Below are 22,092 nucleotides of genomic sequence, written 5' to 3' on the forward strand. Positions count from 1 at the left end.
TTACACCATTACAGGTAATGGTTTGAGTTAGCCTTATTTATCCATTTCAGTTGTCATGTGTCTGGAAAAATTGTCCTGTTTAAAAACTCATCTGTGTCCAAGTATCAACCGTCTGAACCAAACCTTTGTCCTTAGGAGAAAGGAAATGTGTTCGAGCTCCACCAAGTCCCGATTCTGTCCTGAACAGGAAGCTGCTGTAACCACAGTGTTACTGTTCAAAGTGAACCTAGTTCAAGATAACTCTCAGTTCAGACGGTGCTTGCTTGAAAATGGATATCTTCAGGTTCTGCTGGATAGACGCAAGAGCTTAAAAACAATTTGGTTATTTGGACTTAAGTAAACAAATTGCTTCGTTGCACCTTACTTACCAGCTCTGCCTTTCAGTTTAAGTATTAACAAATTCATCTTTGAGAGAGACAGTTCTGCTATTTTTTTTACTTTGTAATGTTTAAAATCTTAAATAATAATAATAATAACCTCAGGATAAGATAAAATGAGTAAAGACAATATAGTTTTCAAATGCAGATGACATTTATCATTAATGAAAAGCCATCTATGCTATTCTGGCTCCAAGTGGTTCAGTCAGCCCTGGTCCCAACATCTGCCATCAAGCTTTTGTGACTGGAAATAGGTCCTTTATGACACTTCTAAATGGACCCTTCACCTATACTCTTCTTTGCACAGCTGCAGCTGTATTGAAGGGTGTTCGAAGGGTGAGCGTGGATCCCTGTATAAAGCCAGAATTTCAAAGGTGTATTTTATCCCAAACTTTCACCAGACCACTTTAAATTCTTTATATTTTATTTACTTTTGTTGTCTGAGTTAATAAAGTTAAATTTTATGAGTTACTTTTTGATCAACGGAGGTTTTCACCTTCAGTCTCTCTGAATAATGGCCGATGACCCTAGGGGAGGCCTGCAGAGCTGTAGATGTTCGGGGTTCTTTTCTGACCTCCTGCGTGAGTTGTTCATTGGTTCTTGGGATAGTTTATATATATATATATATATATATATATATATATATATATATATATATATATATATATATATATATATATATATATATATATATATATATATATATATATTTATATATATATATATATATATTTATATATATATATATATTTATATATATATATATAAATATATATATATATATATATATATTTATATATATATATATATATATAAATATATATATATATATATATATATATATATATATATATATATATATATATATATACATATATTTATATATATATATATATATAAATATATATATATATATATATATATATATATATATATATATATATATATTTATATATATATATATATATATATAAATATATATATATATATATATATATATATATATATATTTATATATATATATATATATATAAATATATATATATATAAATATATATATATATATATATATATATATATATTTATATATATAAATATATATATATATATATATATATATATATATATATATATATATATATATATATATATATATATATTTATATATATATATATATATATATATATATATATATATATATATATATATATATATATATATATATATATATATATTGTGGTGGCAGCATTATGCTTAGGTTAAGGGAAGTTTATGATTTGCAGCCTCTACAGTAGATTAGATAGGCTTTTGAAGTCTGTCTTGGGTTGAGACTCTGGCCGCTGTATAGTCCAAACCATGGCTGTCACATAACATTGACACACAAAAACACTAATTTAATCATTCCACTAAAAACTTATTCTATAATAAATCCATTATAAAAACTGAATACATAAAAGAAGCATATCAGTTCGAGAGCCCAAACCTGGATTATGAATGGTTCATGCCAGAAACATAACTGATTTAAAGCACCTCCCCCAAGAAAGCTGGTTAAATATGCAGCAGGAGTTAAGGCAAAAATTTAATCCTGCTTACAAAAAGCATGTATGCAGCATCAAATGCAGTGTGAAGGATACGTTCAATTCTATTAGAATATACACTCCATTTAAAGTCAGTATTAATTAAAGTAAAATTTAAATCATTTCAGTAAAATCAGTGAATGTCTCTGCAAATCCATCCCAGTGAAAATAAAGTTCAAATAAATGATTTAATGTTTTCAAATGAATCAAAGATTCATGACCATGATGGGTGTATGCAAACTTCTGACCAGTTGTGGTGAGACAGAGGTAGCCGCAAAGGTAGAGTCCCCATGCAGACCTCCACAGGCAGCTCAAACACACTGGGTGGGTTACGTCCTCCCGCCTGAATGCAACCATCTATTTGTTATACTTCACCTACGAGGACTCCACCTTGTCTCCTGTTACCACCCAAATGCTGAAGCCAAAGATGTCCGACGCAACCTCTCAAATTGTGAAAATGTGAGCTGTTCCTGCTTTCAAATTAGAAATGGAAGGAGTGGGTTGGTAAAAATGAGCCATATGTTGTTGGACTGAATTTTTAAAATACAGATTATTATTAAAGAAGTTTTCCCATTATTTTTGGTTATACACACAGTCATAACTGTATTTTACCAGGATTTTATGTGGCAGACCAAGATAAAGCAACACATAATTTTTAAATATAAGCATAATTACATCTCAAATAAAATCATTGTGAAAAATGGTTCTCTGGTCAAATGCAACCAAAGCTGAACTTCTGGGCTAAAACAGCAAGGCGAAAAAGAAAAATAACACTGCCGATTATCCTAAATGGGAGCTTCATTAGGTGAAAATATGATGCTGGCAGCATTATGTTGTGGGGTTCTTTTTCTTCAGCAGAAACGAAGAAGCTGGCCAAGATGACAGATGGAGTTCTACGTTTAGATACGTTTAGTCAAATCTACACTTACCGTAATCAATCTTTGAGCTGAAGAGGAAGGGTGAAAATTCCTCTGCAGATAATTCTGGGAGGCTGAATACAAATGCATGACACACTTTTCAGAGTTTTATTTGTAAAGTATTTGAAAACTGTCTGTTTTATTACATTTGCAGTTATCAGTAACTAATCATGCACTGGCGATGCTGAAAGGAAATGCAGAAAAACATCTGGATCTCAGACCTATATGGCATACAATTTAAGTTTAACTTATAAAGCAAAAAGAGGTTTTTACTTTTTGACATTTTTTAAAACTCCACAAACCCTTTAAAACTGGCTTATTTTATACTTTGTATTTTAGTTTAGCAAGTTTGGATGCACAACTCCTAACAAGTGGGAATATAAGAAACCTGTGACTTTAACTGGAAAACAAGCCTGGAAGCAGATTTTTCTGAAAGCGTCTTTCTTCTTCTCCACGCTGTCTGCGGGGCAGGTTCGATGAGCTCCTGGCGCTGCAGAGCAAAACCACATCTGACCCCCATCCAGCGGAGAACCACCCAGGTGGATCTACCACAGACACATGGAATAGCCATTCCAGCAGCAGAGGAGGGGTCCAAAGCACCATGTGTCAAGAGCTTATAAATCAGCCCAAACTGCCTCTGACACACACAGGAAGGAGGCACACCACGCACCACAGGCGGAAGCGGTGCAGGAGAGGGCCAGGGAGCAGAGAGCCTGGCCTGAGATGGAGCGGGGCCCGCATCCAGCACCGGGGGGGGGCAAACACCCAGCAGACTGGCAGAGACCTTCTGCCAACAGCTACCTCACTATGACGGTGGACTGTAAACTGACATGTTTCCACTCGGACACCAGGAGCTGTGATGTCTGAGGGGAACGTAAGGGAATTAGTGGCTTTGTGGATTAGGAGAAGAGCAAAGCAGATTTAAAACACAGAACTAAAGAAAAAGCAAAGAATATAAAAGAACTGCCATCAGTCAGCCAAAGTGAGCTCAGAGTGAAAAATGAAATCGAAAGCCGACACATTTCAACTTAACAATAAAGTCAGCCACCACATGTTGAGTGCACCGAGCAGCACTGCTGACATTAATCTTGAACTGCTGACATTTAGGGCGAATGTTTACAAAGCCGTTTCAAGGAAGTGGAACGCTACGTTTTAGATGAGAAACTCTCTACTTCTGTGTTCATCAAACCAGCCCTCGCCACATCGAAATGTCTCAATGGAAACCTCGCCGATCGGTGCGTTGGCGCTGGAGCTTGCACCGCTGGGAGAGCCCTGATGAAACTAGTCATAAAGGGGACACCCAAGGCGACACCCACTCCTCGTCCCTGTTCGTGACTCACCCTCTGGGGCTAATCGCAGAGGGGTTCCCCAAACCTGAACAGTGACAACACTCCAGCTTTCATATCTTCTTATATTTGGTTGTGTTAAATGAGTATATTTTTTCCACCCGCATTGGTGTGGCTTTAAAAAAAAGCTTGAATACCAGGGAAACCTCCTATAACCTTTCATAACCAGCCTGTTTAAAAGAGAAACCGGAGGTTAGCGTACAACCAGATTATAATAAAGAGGATTATCTTTATTCTGATTTCTTGTTTTTGTCACAACTTTTAAAATAAAGAATATCAACAGTGATAATTTCACAAAACTAATCAGACTCACATGGTTTAGAATCTTCTTTGTACTAATATAATAACATTTAGTCTTTTTTTTCCCAGTTTCTAACCTACAATCTTGAGTTTTGATGTGATAGATCAACACATAGCGTTTTTTCATAGTGATGAGACGAAATAGTGATTTTTTTTTCGCTACATACAGTACATGCATCTAATGGCCTACATTGAACGTCATCAGCAGTTTGAGGCTCAGTGGTGGCAGCATCATGCTGTGGAGATTTTTTTTTCTTCTGCAGAGAAAGGAAAACTTGTTAAGGCTGATTTATACTCAGAAACCAGGTCGTCTGCGTGTGTCGCAGTGAATGCAAATGTGCCCCCGCCCATGCCACAGACACTCTGGTGCACCTCTCCAGACAATGACGCAGACAGGAGGCCTCTGATTGGTCAAATCTACATCTGCTCTACACTATGCGTATTTCCTGTTTGGTACCTTACTGGCTTGTTTTGTTTGTATAACAACTTGGACCAGCTGGAAGAGTGAGGTGAGGAGAACACTGGGACCCGTTTTCCACCTGGATCCCCGCTCTTTTTCACCCTCACGTCCCTCCGTTGTCGCACTAACGTGCCCCTTGCGTTTTTCCACAGCTAGTTCGTGATTGTCCCTCATGTACTGCGGCATGGAATAACATAGCACAGACTCGCTTCAATATAGGGCATAAATAAAAAATATCTGCGACAAGCTCACAGCGACACACTGCTGCGGGGAGTATAACCAGGCCTTTAGAGTTCATAGGTATGTGGCTCTACAGTAGGTAAATACAGTGCAACTCTGGAAGATCCATTAGAGTCAGTCAGTCATTTGGAACTGGGAAATGATCCTAAACATAGCCAGAGATCAAAGCACTGATGTAGATTTGGTCCAGTCAAATCCAGAAGTAAATCCGAAATTCTCTTCATCCAGATGAGCCATTAAACCCTAACAAGCTCACAGTTAGGCAGCTACATCATATTTAGGGGAATTATCAGAAAAATCCCCTTCTACTAAAACTATGCACCTCCTTAACTTTGTCTGTAGCATAAAATTTTTTTAACAAAACAAAGTTCTTTTATTTTCATGAAAGAAGACATTTAAAAAAATCTCAAAAGTATCATTGTAGGTCTCATGTTTCCGCTGTAAATGTGAGCAACAATTATGTCACTTTCACAGGCTAGCAATATGTGAGGCCTATCTATGTGTGACATACTGCTTTAGAAAAAAATATATATTTTTGGTAGCAAGGTCTTACCTCATAGGGTTACAGCCTGTTAGATTTAGAAAAATGCTAATTTAAATTGAAGTTTAGAGTTGACATTTTGCACATTTAAAAACATCTGCAAAACTCATCAAAGCCATGTATATAAGGTTAAAAAACAACAGATAGATGAGCTAAAATGACTATTAAGAGGTAGAGGAAATAAAACAGAGCAGCTACTAATCATTTATATAGTATTCAAAGCAAAGGGCTCCATATGTGTTTAGAGTAGGGCTGAAACAATTAATCAGATTAATTATGATTAATTGATTATTGAAATAATCATCATCTAATTTAGTCATCGATTAATCGTTAACTGGAGTATAGTCTCTAAAACATGCCTACAGCTGACAGAGCAACCCTCTAAGAGCAGTAATTATACCAGGATTGTAAAAAATATATAAAACATGAATAAACATTTTGCATTGAAGTTAATAAAAAGTTTGTCCATCAAAATGCTTTATCCAGAACTCCTCAAGGTGAACTTTTTTGTTTCACCTGGATTAAATTCTGTAAAAAAAAAATTTTTTTTAAATCTTCCTTAAAGAGGCATTAAAGAGTTTGCTGATGATAGTGCCACCTAGGCTGCAAAACACCTGGAGTTTTACCTGGAGTTGCCATTGGTGTCTATATGAGCAGGATGCTTCTCAATATTCACAAAATCTATCTTGAATATAAGTTTTTGATTGTTTGCTAGGTCTGAAACTTTTAAAATGGACACCCCTGAAGCCACATCAGCCAAACATAGCGGGTGTTAAGGCTCAGAAAATAGGACCCAGAATTTAGGCGGACAGAACAGGTTTGTTTTATATTAAAATGCTTTATTGACTGCTCAGGATTGCGTGGCTCGTCAGCAGGGACCGGCTTGTTGGATTCTCTGTAGAGATAGATACTCAGGTTAGTGACTACTAAACTCAGACGGGGAACAGTAACGAGCATGTGAATCACTAACCTGATTCGTAGTTCTGTCCATGTCCAGAGGAAGGAGAGGAAACCAGTCGGAAGACTTCTCCACAACTTGCGGCCGGAGCTGCCCAGAGAGTTCCAGGGTTATGGCAGAGCAGCCTGTAGAGCCAGCAGATGCTGAAGAGCAGAAGAGTCCAGAGGCAGAATCCAGAGTAGAGGACAAAGCAGGTGTCCAGACCAGTAGATCAGAGAGACACAGAGGTACCAAAGGGGACGGATCCAATGTTGTTAACAGGAAAAGTCCAATCCGCAGTCCTAACACAGAAACAGACCAGAACTGGGGCAAGCCAAACTAAGGAGCCCAGAGGCAGAAACAGGTCAGGATCAGGCAGTCAAAAAAACAACAGGGTACATTAGAGAACTCTCACACTAGGCTTGAATAATCTGGCACTGATGGCTGGAAACAGGCAGCATAAATAGGAGCTGGAACAGTTGGATCAGATGGGGGCAGATGAAAACTGGGTGAAGCTAAGCAGGTGGAAGAACTGAACTAATAATCCAGTCATCACTGCCAAGATCATGACAACGGGAACTTCAAACCTGAAGTAAATCAAGGAAAATAGGCTAAAGGCTTATAGATGCATCTGCACTGGATTACCAAGGTGTCAATCTGATCATCAATTTTTTTTTTTTTTTTGCCATAAAGGGTCAAATAAAAAGAAAATTTAAAGATATTTTTCAGTTAAAACTTACATAATGTCTCTTTATGGAATCTTTTGCTATCAGATTATTAATCAAATAATTGAAAAATAATCAACAAATACATCAGTTATCAAAATACTTACTAGTTAATTGTTGTAATGCATTTATATGGCTTTAAACAATTTAAAATAATCAACTTCAAACTATTGTTCAATAAGCCATAAACCTTGAGTTCTAACGCTAGGGAAAGGTTCACAGAGGATTTCAAATGAAACAGCTGAGGAACAGTTGTCTTTTTCTCCTCCTCATCGTCCAGCGGGATCCCCCCTTCAGAGGCCCCCGCCTCTGCACCGTTGTTGGCAGCGGCCCCGGAGCCGCAGCGCTGCCGGCGGGGAGAGAGAGGTAATAAATAACCCGGGGAGAGGAGCGGAGACCGCCGGGCTGTGCACAGTCTGACCTGACAAATACTCACTGGAAAACCATCAGAGAGGGAGAGCCCACCCCTAGCGCTTGGAGCCAGCCTTTCAGACACGGACAGCAGAATATATAGGCCTGCCCCTGCTGGAAAACAGGGAAGAAAGACAGACGGAAGCGTCTCCGTCTCTTCCCCAGTCATCCACAGCCAGACGCCGCCGGAGACACGGCGAGAGTAATTAACTATTAAAGGAGGGGATGGATTTCTGTTGAAAGCTGAGACAATAGCCCTGTCCCAACTTTCCCACAGAAAAATCACAAACGCCCAACACAAGAGGTCAAAGGGAAATCAGTTAATGGGACTTCACTAAACACAGAAGTTGTCAAACTTATTTGGAAATTACAGAAAACAACCTCACAGCTCTTTGTTACCTGTTAGACTAAAAACAAGAGCATTCTGCTTCTTACCTACCAACTCTGACAGTTGAAGTTTGAATAAACTCACCTTCGCAACAGAAATTTCAGGGAGTCTTCAAATTTTAAAATAATTTTAATCTCAGGCAAAGATAAAATGAGTAAAGACAATGCAGTTTTCAAATGCAGATGACATTTATCATTAATGAAAAGCCATCTATGCTGATCTGGCTCCAAGAGAACGACAAAATGGTTCAGTCAGCCTTGGTCCCAACATCTGCTATCGAGCTTTTGTGACTGGAAATAGGTCCTTTATGACACTTTTGAAGAACCTTTCACTTATACTCTTCTTTGCACAGCTGCAGCTGTATTGAAGGGTGTTTGAGAGTGGATCCCTATCTAAGCCACAATGTCAAAGGTGGATTTTATCCCATGTTCAGGGTTCTCTTCTGACCTCCTGGATGAGCTGCTGATTGGTTCTTGGAATCATTTTGGTGGACAGGCCAGTTCCACAAAAGTTCTTGCTAAGGTTCACTGAAGTCCTAAAGGCTTAGAAGGCTCTTCTTTTCAGACACCAACAACTCTCCTCTGTATTTGAATTTCTTTAACCTGGAGAATGATATATTGTCTTTTTTTAATCTTAGTCTACCTCATGTCATCAGACAGGTTCTAGTCAAGCAATGTCTTGATTAGTGTTGGGCCGATACCATTTTGAGAGCCAAAAGTTTATTCAACTATTGTCACCCATTCCAGGCAGGCAATAAAAAGTTCTATTAGATTCACTTTGTATCAGTCTTTTTCCTGCTTCACAAAAGTAGCAACATATTCTCATTATCAGTTCATATGAAATGGTACGAAAAATTATGCACACTATTTTGTACGTTTTGGACGTTTTTCCTCAAAAAACCACATCAGTGCGCATGTGCTGGCAGACAGGAAAAAAAAGCAGCTCCGCGGACGGACGTAAAACTGGGAAAAACAGTGTAATAATCACTTATTCATGTCTCTAACTACATTGGTTGCTGTTTTATATCTTAGGGTTAGGGTTAGGGCTAATTGTAATTTATATTCTATGTTCTTGAATTGTGCGTAAGATGCGCATGCGCATACGATGAAAAAAACGTCCAAAACGTACGAAATTACGGTGCATAACTTTTCGTACGATTTCATACGAACTCATAATGAGAATAGGTTAAAAGTAGGCAGCCATGATGGCAATTAATTTACATCCAAGTAGTACGCAGTTCTTCATATACACACACACACATCAATTTCAAACAGGTGGTATCCGTATCGGCAAATACTGCTCAGCCAGATATCCGGTATCGGCATCGGGGCCAAAAAATGGCATCGGCACAACACTAGTCTTGATTCTACAGATCATCAGGTCTTAGTGCTGCAGCTAAAATGCAACCAGGAAATCAGGTTAACTATAGTTAATCCATTGAAATTAAGGTTGGTTTTGATACATTTTCTCTCTCTTAATCCATTCAACATTTGAGAAATCTTTTTTGTTGATAGTCAGGTGATTTTATTCTGATTTATCTTTTTTTAATCTAAAATAATTAAGTTGTCAAAAAAAGCAAAGCTGGAAAAGTTTGAGAAGCACTATAGAGCACCTTCATATTTTTCTGTTTGAGATTTTCTAATAGATTCTCTCAATATGTGCAACCATCAAAAACAAAGCAAAAAATTTGTTTTTGTTGCATTTTTCTTAATTTGGCAGGTGAGATAAAATGATTCAAACTCTGACACTCAAGGCACTTAAATCCGTCAGATCATCTCCAACCTTGCTGCACACTGTTGATCCTTTGATTCATCCCAAAACCAAACATCAGATTAGTTATTAGAAAAACATTTCAGTGGTTAATGCTATTCTAAGTTTGGCTGCATTATAAGTAGCGTTATGTACATAAAAACTTACAGAGCTATATTTATTTTCAAAATGCGTATTTGCATTTTAGCTTAAAGCTGTAAATTATCTTAAAACGCAGAATCTGTTGAGGAAATGGGCTTGGAAATGTTTTGAGTCCCCCTCTAAATCAGTTACAAAGAGCAGAGTACTAAAACAAGTTACTGCAGTTCTGTTTCCGCTCCACCTAAAAAGATCATATCAGGTCACATTTTATTTTAAAAAAGGAAATTAAGACTTTTGCAATCACAAATCATTTATATCAACACACAGGGGTTTCCTGGGCTCTTTAGTGGATCAAAAAAAAGAAAAAGAAATCTGATAAGAAAACATAATAAAGCACAAACCTGCATTCAGGAGACAGGTGACCTCCTTCATACAAAGAAAAAGAGGCAGCCCCTCGCCAAAAATCAATCAAAAACACAGATGTCTTCTTTTCCTGTATTGATTCTGTCTGTGTTGACCTTACATACATGGATGATCTACAAGTTCAGCCCCCTGCCTGTATGCCTAATGTGAGAAAACAGAATATACCACCTGCAGGCTCTGCTGAATCTCTTAAGTGAAAGTATTACAGAGAACCTGAGGATTATCGAGTGAGAACACACACAGTGTGACCTCACACTGGTGTCACATGTTGAAGATGTTCAAAACAAAAATGTAAACATGAGGCTTCTTTTATAGATGTATACCATTCAGACTGAATAACACAATACTGATCCTAACAACATTTTATTACTTGTAGAACTGCATCCTACAGATAACATTAATAAAGCAGTAGTCCTTAACTATGCCCAGACCTTCAAAAATTGGGCTACCTTTGCCAACTAATTTTCATTTTATTGAGACGTGAAACTTCTCTGAGGTCCTGAAGGGAGTTCAGCTCTCTGAAGTTGGAATTTGTGGAATTTAATTTCAGGAAACGTTTCAGGGGATACAAGCACTGGGCTTTGAGAATAATTTTTTTTTTCTGCACACGTTAAGATACATCACAAATGAAAAGGGAGAAATATACCGATAAAACTGTTGAATTTCAGACAAGACTCTTTGGAAAAGCTTTTATTTTGCCATTTTGCAGCCACCCATCTGGTGATATCACTAAACAGCACTACAGAAAACTCATCCAAAGAGTGTTTTACTAATTGCCCACCAGACAGTGTTTTTGGAGCAGGAAATCACACCAGCACATCTTATAATACAGCTGAAGACTGAGGATTTAAATCCTTTCAGACTGTCTCCACCTGTCAGCACAGGTGGAACTATCTCCCATTTTAGAAATATACCCAAAACCCTTGATAAATATATATATATATATATATATAAAGATCCTAAGCCCCTTTTAAAACTGAAACAGTGGGGCCAGCCAGCAGCTCTGTATCTCCAGAATTTTAGAGTTGGCAAGCAGGCAGCGTAACATTAAACCTAGAGGGGAGGAGGAGGACTGGGAGGGAGGGGGTTCTGCTGTCGTGTCGGCGCCCTTGGCCTCCCCCAGCGGATCTGGGGGGTCAGGCGGCTGTCTCTGATCCCACACAGCGGCTCTTCCACATGGGATTTATTTTCTTGCTGGATGGGCAGGCAGGCGGCCCAGGAGGATTCTCATTTTAGACCAGCGTCTGTAGCTGTCAACGCCAGCCGACAGAGGCGAGCGGACACCCGACCCCGAGTATCCTCCCTCAACACTCCCCTTTGGACTCCCTCCCCTCCCTTCGCCTCCTCCTTTTATTCCCTGTTCACGCACACCACCACAACACGAGCACACGCACACAGAGAGCAAAGATTTTACAGTCTCTCATCTTGTCTTAATGAAACTTTTACTCAATGCAGCTTAGTTTTAAATAACTGAATAAAAAATTGACATCATTGTTTACGCCGTCTTGTATTAAAGCCCCCGTTGCAGTTCAGGAGTCCTTATCTTTGGTTGTTAAGCTCGGTGGCGAACTTCAGGCTTCGACAAGCAATGAGCCAAGTCTATCTAGAAAAAAATGCACAGCGTCTCCCCTTCCTCCCAAGCGCCGTTAATAATTTGTGCAGTAAAAGATAGCGTGCCTCTCTGAGTTTGTGGGAGTTATTGGCACAGTATTCCCCACCATATTTGTGCGAGGCAGTGATAGGAACATAAATTATTTCTTATCTCTTCCGCAATCCATTTTTCAAAGGGCTCTCTCTGTGTTTGAAGGGTACCAGCGCCAGCAGCCAAAGCCCAGATAGTGGGCTACATTAGCCTTCAAGAGATCCGGCTTACTGATTCGAAACGAAGCTCTGTGCACAGAACTCATTGATATGTTCTGGTTCCTTTTTAATGTCCAAAGTTTAGCGAATCATTAGACCCCTGGAAGGTATAACTTTCAAATAATGGGGACAATTAGTGAAAAATTAGGCAAAAATACTGACACCATGAGGTCAGAGCAAAAGCAAATTATGTAAATCCCGTTATTGTCCCTCAATGGGGAAATTCACTGTATGCATTTAACCCATCCCCTTGGGGAACAGTGGGCTGCCATTGTGTGCAAACGGTCAGCAGTATGGGGTTAAGGGTCTCACTCAGGAACCCAGAGTACAGGCTGTGGGGATTGAACCGGGTACTGGCAACCTTCTAAAAGCACAACTACTCTAACCACTAGGCTAACACTCTAGAATTAAGGGTCTACAGGTAATATATTAGAATATGTAATATGATGAGGCTCGTCTGCGTGTTTGTTGGACCTATTGGCAAATACCAACCTGTTAGCAGGTATTAAACAAACTTTTCACCAAGCACACTTTTTGTATTTAGCAAAAGAAAGTTATATTTGTCTAATGTCAAATATACCGTTTTCATTAGCTGTGCATGAAAAATAATAATCACCAGAAATAAATACTAGAAAACTTCAGTCTGTGTTTGATTCATCTATAATATTTGTCTTAGTGAAATGAGTTGCTCAAATAAATTAGCCTTCAAATAGTATTTGATTTTTTTTAAATGTGTGCTGAAAAAAAGAAATACATAGGGAAATAAGTGGCGGGAAAAATAATGCACAAAGTACAACAATTATTCCTCAAAAAACAAAGAAATAGAAATTTAAAAAGTGCGCTAATCTACAGACCTTCATTTTCTGCTCATCTTTCTCCATAGCATATTGAAATGTACAATTGAAAAAGCTTCCTGGATGGGAAGCAAAACGTCTTCAAACGTGGAAATGAAGTCCAGTGGTTTGTTTTTATTTACTTCTTTTTATTTGATTGAAATGTACAATTATGGGAAGAAAACTGATAAGGACCCCCAAAAAAAGTGATAAGCAGGTAAGCAACTTTAACTCCAATGTGCATACTGCTGGAAGTACAGATTGTGCCAATTAACCAAAAAATAGATAATAGATAATGATGTATACTTAAGTGATTTTCTTATTCTCAAGAAAACCGTGAATATGTCTAGAGATCAGTGCTTAAATTAAACTCTTATGAGATATGTTTTGTTGTATCACTATACTTGACCAGATAAATATACTTTAAGCTGAAGTGGGCTCTAAAATAATCAAGAATCTGAAGAAGAACACAGCTGTCTACATTTGGATCATGACTGTATAATAATTGGATTGAGAGAATGAGTAAACATCTTTTTTCCAAGTGTTTCCACCATTGCTTGGGTCTAACCAGTCCATCGTAGCTCTGGATATTTGTTTGGTGCTTTTGTCCTGCTGGAGGGTAAAAACCTCCACCCCAGCCACTGGTCAACTGCAGATAGTTTTATTGTTTTTTCAGGATAGACCTGTACTTAGCTCTATCCATCTTCATAATAAATCTGACCAGCTTCAATTAATCCGTCAGAGCTTTAAATATATAATGAAAAATCTAAGTATACAGAAAAAAAATATTATAATCGGATATATACTTGGTAGTTTCCCAATGTAAATTAGCTATGTATCGCATAATTTTCTTAACTAAAGTGATAAAAAGTGGTGAAAGTAAATAGCATAAGTAAATTAAAAAGTCACATTAGAGCTGGACGTCTGTGTCGTAACCTTAAGTTTGCGGAGACAAAAAAAAGTCATGATTAATACACATTTTTGTTAAAAAGTCTAAAGGCAGAGTGGGAAAAGGCTGGAACATTCAGTCCTGTACTGTGTTCCCTCAGGCTTCCAGCATAAACTCACACCCGTTTTGTTTTAGATGCTTTGCACAGTAGATACTCTAAAATGCCTCCACTGCTGTGAAATTGACCATTTTTGTTTAGTTTTGATTAACTAATGTTTTTAGGTTTTCTTTAGTTTTTTTTTTTTTTTTTTTTTTTTGGGGGGGGGGGGATATATTTATGCAAATGCTATATTGAGGTTTTAACGTAACGATCCAGATTGGTAACAATTCTTCAAGATAAAAACAAAGACATTTTTACATAAAATGAAGAAAGAACCTGGTATTTTGATTCTGTTCAACACCTGATTCCCTGATTTCAATGAAAACCTCTTCCCAAAACCGGTAAGACATTTGAGTTTAGAAGAGTCCAGCTGTTCTGGCTTAACCTTGAATACAAAATGACAAAAATATATATATATCTATATCACACTCACCTCTGCAAAGCAATAATGTCTGCTTGCAAGGAATAAACCTGAGTTGTACCAGCTACTATTGATTTTTTCTCCTACCGATGAGATGTGAAACCAGCAATCAGCACCGCAGTTGAAATAGCCCTGAAACTGGAGCCGAGACGTCAATGAGTCGCCAACACATTTCAATTAGCAAGCCGCCCGGGCCGATCTCTCCCTTGGGGCACAAAGCACACACGGGGTCGACAACACCTAACCCAAGTCCACACATGGTCTTGTACTGGCCCAAATGAATCTGATAAGGCAGCTGGGGGAGGATTTAAACAAGCCACAGCTGGCTGCTTGCTTGTTGTTTCTGGATCCATAATGAAAAATGCAAAAGATAAATGTATTTATTGGGTAAAGAAATGTGACAAAAATCCAATGCTGCTATATAATGCTGCATCACAGTTGTACAAAGCTGGATATTCAGATTTCTCATTCAAAAAATCTGAATATCCAGCTACTCTAAATAGTAGATTCTTTATATATTAATGCTACCAGACAACACATCTTTGTGCAACCAGTAGATATAAAATATTTATAAGCTCCTGTGATGCAAGCATAGTATAGCATCAAGCATAGTGTCCATAACTATAAAATATGGAGGAATACTTTGTTATCGGCTTCTATCGCTACTCATGGTTAGCTTCGGAAGAAAAAGGAAAATTCCCACTGCTTTTCGGATTTTAACAGAATGCACTTAATTTAGGAGAGAAAAAGATTATTAGTTGTGGCCGTATCTCCAGGGCATGTTTGTGTGGTAGGTCCTGAATCTCAGGGTCCGACCCCAGTCTGCTCCAAGGGAATGTCCCTCAAAACCCACAACTCATCACATCGGTTTGCTTCTCAATCATCCCAAGCCTGCTTATATTGCTGTTTACGTCCATTTTCCTTCTAACACACTTCCTCCTTCCATTAAACTTTCCAAAAATATAACAATATCATATTATAGTAATAACAGCTCATTTATTTATCAGTTAACTTTTTCCTTTACTCTCCTTGCTGAGGCTGCGCCACTGTCTGCTGAGAAGCTCTTACAGACTTCCCAATGCTTGCGTTTACCACAACACTAAATTTTTGGATTTGAAATCCTTTCTCATTGGACCTTTGTCATGTCCTTCTTTTCTAAGAAAATTGGTTTACATTACCTTTAAGCTGTAATCGTCAAATCTAGCAGAAATAAACCTTGGAATACATACTGTACCTATGTTAGTAATAATTATATCATATGTAACATTTTTAAATTGAATTATTGCAACAGATAAAATTTTTGTGTGCTCCTATTAAGATGCACCTCTAATACATTATATAAATGTAAATAACATAAGTCCAAGTTACTTTTTTCATTGACATAGACAGTTTTGTTTTTCGGTTGTCAATCAGTTACTGCATAATCACAAAGGATCAAAACTTTCTCTTATGAAAGTATTGAATTCATAATACAGATTTGAATTCAAATTTAAATTTTACATGATTCTAAGCATATAAAACAAATAACCTTCCCCACCTTCTATTAAAACCTACAGTAGAAGTAGTATCGTCACATTTAGCCCTGTGAAAGAAAGTTTAAAATACTCTCTATTTAAAGTGTGAGACAAGATAACTGGATGTTTCTGTGTGTTTGTCAACCCTGTGTCTATTGCTTGCAGCCATATTGTTTCATTCTCTGACAGTTCTCATCAACAACAGCAGACTGGTGTTGGGAATGTTTGCAGGCGTGTGTGCTGTAGATTCTCCACCGAGAGGCCAGGGGGTTACGGTGGAACCATGGGGCCACTGCGACAACTCACTGCCCTCCCCTCACAACCCTCATACTCCTCTGGCCTTTTGCTCCTCGCCTGGCTGGCAGCCCTGCATCAGACAAACACCCATACACACACAGTGATAGGCTCTGTATTTGAGTCCACTCACACTCACCGCTTCTCCACCACCACCCCCTGCTCTGGGCCGATCGATACAACTCTTTGCCTTTCATCTGACCATCGCTTTGGAGGAGCTGCGCTTCCTGAAGAAAACCCAATACAGCGCTCTGTCTCAGGGTAGCTAATTCTGTATGTGTGATGCCTGCCTTCATGTTCATGTGTTTGTCAATGAGGGTGTGTGGGGGCGAGCAGCAGTGAAGGAAAGGATTCATGTGCACCAGCTCAAGCTGTGATGCATCTGCTGAAAACGGCAGATAAATATAAGCTGTTTGATTGCACCGGTGTTACTAGAAAAGATACGCTCTAAATAAAACATGTAAACATATTTAAAGTGATGCAAGACTTTAAATCTGCCAGGATCTTACATTTTCATCCGTCTAAGCATGTATCTCCACATTTTGATCAGAACGTAAATCAAAAACTAGTCGACTTTCTAAACTTAATGTTCAAAACATGAATACCTTAAATCTCCAGTGAGTGAAATTTGTTTTATGCAGGAGTGCACTCAAGTCTGTAGGAGAAAAGTTCAGTCTAGGTGGAAGATCCTCATGAATACTTTAAAGCAAAAAGGTAAGCAACGTTTGTTACTCAAAATCTGCCCTAAAACCTATCCATCACCTGCGAGTATCAGGAGCTTTGGCTGCAGCCTCATGTTTGCTCGACCTACAGATTCCCTCTGCTCCACTCTGTAGACAGGGAAACATCTCTTCCTTTGTGGAGGAGGAGACTGAGCATCCAGGTGGTAAAAGAAAAGAGGCTGGAAAGGTCTTATAGAGGTAAGTTAAAAAAGCATAACTTCCCAGAACAAAGCCAAACCAGATGCAGACAGCTGCGAACATCTGGAACGTTGCAGCCTGTTTAACAGTAGAAAGATCCAATCTATGGTATGAGTTAGGGAAGAACATGACAAATTCAAACTGATCCAACTGGGAAGTGGTTGGTGTAGGCTGCGGATCAAAGATGCGGAGGAAGCTACTTGCTGATGCACTGCCTCCAGTGGGCTACAGGCATCCTGTTACAATGAATCCAATTGTGAAACGAGCATTCACTCTTTTCATTGTATGTAGTGAGACGGCAGTGGTTAATGTTTACACTGCAAAGCTAATAAGCTGCTGTGCTTCAATAAACAAGCAAAGGATTTTAGTTCAGTGATCAAAGCTTAAATAACCATTACATGATGCTCAACTTTATCTGCAGATCACAATGTTATGTAATTAGATGCTGCTGTGACTAATGTTCTTTATTAAAATAACTTCCCTACTCTCAAGTGTTGTTCTGTGAACATACACCTAAAATACGTGTGTTAGGATGATAGATGACAGTGTGATTCAAACTCAGTTCATGGTCGAACAGATAACTCTGCACCTTTTGAAATACCTTTACAACAAAATCCATTCCAAAATGTAAGAATTTATTTCAAAATCATTTAATTAAAACATGTTCAAACAAATTCTAAATGCAATTCCAATGGGTTAATAAAACTTACCTTGCAAGCAAGATGAACTGTTGCAAGATTTATAAATTCACAAACTCCCTAAAATACAGTACATCTTGCTAGAAGCCAACAGGTGTATTTATTTTTGAACACAGCAATGTTTTAAACCAATTTAAGGCAGTGACATGCTTCACGTCAACCCGGAGTGGCAGGATAAAGTAAAACAAACATGGCTGTGCTTACTTTAGATGGAAAACCCCTTTGTTTCTTTTTTGAAAAATTTGTAAAAGGTGAGGATTTGTGCCTTTGTTGATGGGGAAGATGTTTTTTGTCCCTCCTGATCAGATCTGGTAAGAAATTGGATTTATTAGTTAACTCTGCTAGTTGTGAAACATTTAAAGAAGCTTCAGAGGGATGCTATAATTATAATACTGTCTCCTTTAGTTACTATTATGGACAACGAAGTGTCTGAAGCTGGCATTACTGATGTAAAACTTGACATTTCTAAATGGAGGGACATGCTTTCATCTGAGATGTACCAGGAAAACATTGGAATTGTCATGGATGAAGAACATGCCACATACAAATGGTAAATATTTGGCAGTTGGGAGGCAGTTGCAACATGGGAGGCAGTTGCTAATTGGTGGTTTTACCCAATCAGCTCAGAGAATTATAGATATTTATATCTATTATGAGCATATCAGGAAACCTAAATGATTACATTATATTAGTGCTTAAAACCTTATGGAAATAAAGTTTGTCCTTACTTCATGAACAACAGATCAAAACAACCCCATTTTACATATTACACCCTATGTGACACTAAATAAACTTTACAATGTTTTTAATCAGAAATCAAATTAATAAAAAAAATTATTGCAATATGGATATGATAAGAGTTTGATGTAAAGTTGGTGCCTATAAACATTGTAAAACTTTTTTAGACAAAGATTTGCTTTGTAACTGCTGGAGGTATTTACATTCTCACTATATACCAAAACCAGGATTGATTCAAACTAGCTAAAAAAATGCTATACCGCAGAATCCGTGGCGCAAAGTCACACATTATTTATACCCCACAAATCCACTTCAAACGGTTCTGAGTCCAGCCCAATATGTAGCAGCTTGAGAGCAACCACCGAACCATTTATCATTTTCATTAAATTCAGCTACATGTTCGCTGAATGAAATAAGACCTTTGGCACAGCAGAGAACCCTATGATATGTGCAAAAAAAACTTAAAGCAATAAAGACAAAGCAAAAAGTACTGTTTTTGTGTTTGGAAGGAAAAACATCAGAGTACTGTTAGGCAATAAGGCCAGTGAGGTAAGATGGACGTAGCTGTCTAAAGGTAAACCAACAACTTAAACAACAATAAGTGTGTGTCTATCAGTTGGGCTGTGTGTGACTAATTCTCCTCTATTGGTTTATTGTAAGTTACCCATTTATATAGTTTGTGTAAATACATAGGCTTACACAACCAACCCACCATCCTGGAAGCTCCACTCAGGAAGCTGTGAGAACAGATGTTTTGTCTGTCCAAAATAGTACAAGTCCTCTGTTTTAATTGGCACTCTGAGTCAAAGGCTCGATTCAAGAGGTGCCATCGCTGGCTAGACTAAAGAAGTACCACTTATTTTACCATTGCAGCTAAACATGCTCCACACAAACACACACCAGACCTTGACGTAAAAGAGTGAACAACCTGGAGAAATCCAACGGAACGGAGCAACCCACTGCCACGTCCATGGAACTGTGGCTGGTGCAGCGTAAACAAAGGTGGGCATTGCCACATAGAACTTGGACATTATCCCCGTGGAAATATCTGACCCTGGATTACTCAGATGCACAAGTGGACTGGAGAGACAATTTCCAGAGGCTAATTCCAGACTGATGGTAACTAAATGCCAAGTAAGGGGAAGCATTTTTGGTCAGCTCTAATACAAATCCCCTGTCACACCTTTTCTGTATGGTGGTTAGCAGCACATGTCAAGCAGCTATAAAAAAGTAAAACATATGTTCTTACTGATGTTAACATAGCATCAGGTGGTTAGATTAGATTTATGAAATGCATTGTGCTTTGAAAAAAAAAATGTTTCTCCTTGAAGGTCGATAACTTTGAATTATACTCTGCTCAATCATGCTGTCTATAAATTAAATTCTGGAGAAATAAATATACAAATTCTATTGGCTCTGCAAAAAAGAAATATTTTATAAAAGCATTCATCAGGTGTTCAAAAAATATGAAATCTATCTAGTGGTAAATAAAACATCAGCTTTCCTCCTAGGATCTACCTTTGTTTTTTTGTTTTTTTTGAGTGGTGAAGAATCTCTAAGTATTCCTTTCAAAATAACATTCAATAGAACATACAATTTCTTTGTAGGTATTGGGCAAAAACTAGCTGATTTCATTCCAGCTTGTGATGGAAATCCTTTGGATTTTATCAAAGGCTCTTTTCCTATTTTGTTTTCCTTTTAGCCCCTTCACAGCCAGGAAGTGATGTCATTGCCCAGTTAAAAACATCTGCAGATGGCCACGACAAAAATTATTATTTCTTATCAAACAGGTAAAATATTCCATCTTACAACCACTCTCTCATAAATTTCCAAACAGGCATTGTGCTGGAAGAATTAAAAGTTGACAAAGTTATTCGTCTGTATAAAGTGGATAGTGTTCCACTATACCAACGATAGACCAATGTCTATTTCAACATGCTTTTAAAGAATATTAGAAAACATAGTTTTTAGAATACTACAAAGCTGGACTAGCTGACTATGCTGCATGGTTTAAATTAAATTAATAATCTTTAAATATTAAAAAAAATAATCAAATTTTGCTGCTTTTATTGGCAGAAAGTCATACAATATAGACTCAACTTTAATTTAAATTGAATCTGCTGAGATAGCTCAGGTATTTTCTACACAATTCTTGGGAGTTGTCATTGATGAAAATTTGAGTTGGAAAGAGCAGATTGTTTGTGTTAGAAGGAAGCTAAAAATATCCATGGGTATAATAAGGAGAGTTAGCCATCTTGTCACTTCAAAGTGTCTTGTCACTTTATTATAAAGTTCAAAATGTTTTTGAAAAGACACCAAACTCTTTGAAAAAAATTGTGTTGAACTATGTTTAATAAATCAAAAAACATAATAGATACAGAAATAATATTTGGATCATAGACAAGCTTTGATGAACAAATGTGCCGACTTTCATGTTTCTACCTTGATAGCAATCAAGGGCTGGATTAACGAGAATTCCCTTAATAACCCCAAAGAGAGGAAGGAATTGGGTTTATTTCTAGAAATGGCATATGATTTACTAGGAACCACATTAAGCACAGCCAGTGATATAAAACTAGCTACTTACCATCAGCGTTGCCTTCCATGCTGGTCATAACTTTAGCGATCGTAATGTATGCCATGTTGTGTGCGCAGGTGTTTCTGCATGTTGGATGTGTTTCCTCCCGCAGATGTAATTGCCACTTTGCAATGATTGCAAAGCACTTTGTTGCCATCTTTCCCTTCCTTAAAATGAAGCCAAACTTCCAATCGCTTTGATCGCTTTTGTTTTGCTTTTCTAGACTTACGCCTGGTCACGTCGTACTTGCTTACTGAATGCCGTGTGCGTAACATGCGTAAAAAACGTGATGTAAGTCGTGCTGCCCAGAGCTAGGCTAGTGCTGCCTGGAATCGTTAAGAGAATTGTGAAGCGAGCTGACAAACAGTGCCATGCAATTGGAACACATGGAACCGGTTCTGAACAGGAACAGGTTTTTAATTCCCATCCCTATTTAGCTGTTTAGCTGAGTTGTTAATTCGAAGAAAGCTAAACAGCTAAACCATAAATCATATTGAAAAAACGTCTTCAATGTGAGTGCTAGAAGGGTCTGAAGATGTTCTATACCAAGTTTCATGTTTGTACATCAAATAGTTAAGAAGAGGCGGCGATACGAAAATATGTGTCGTTTTGAATTTTCGTCTGTGATTTTTGGAAACTTTACCATTGGATTTCTATTGGGGGGGTGAGAACTTCTGCGTAGTCTGTAGGAAA

Source organism: Cyprinodon tularosa, unplaced genomic scaffold, assembly GCF_016077235.1.
Source record: "Cyprinodon tularosa strain WSP-4 unplaced genomic scaffold, ASM1607723v1 ctg57, whole genome shotgun sequence".
Classification (NCBI taxonomy): domain Eukaryota; kingdom Metazoa; phylum Chordata; class Actinopteri; order Cyprinodontiformes; family Cyprinodontidae; genus Cyprinodon; species Cyprinodon tularosa.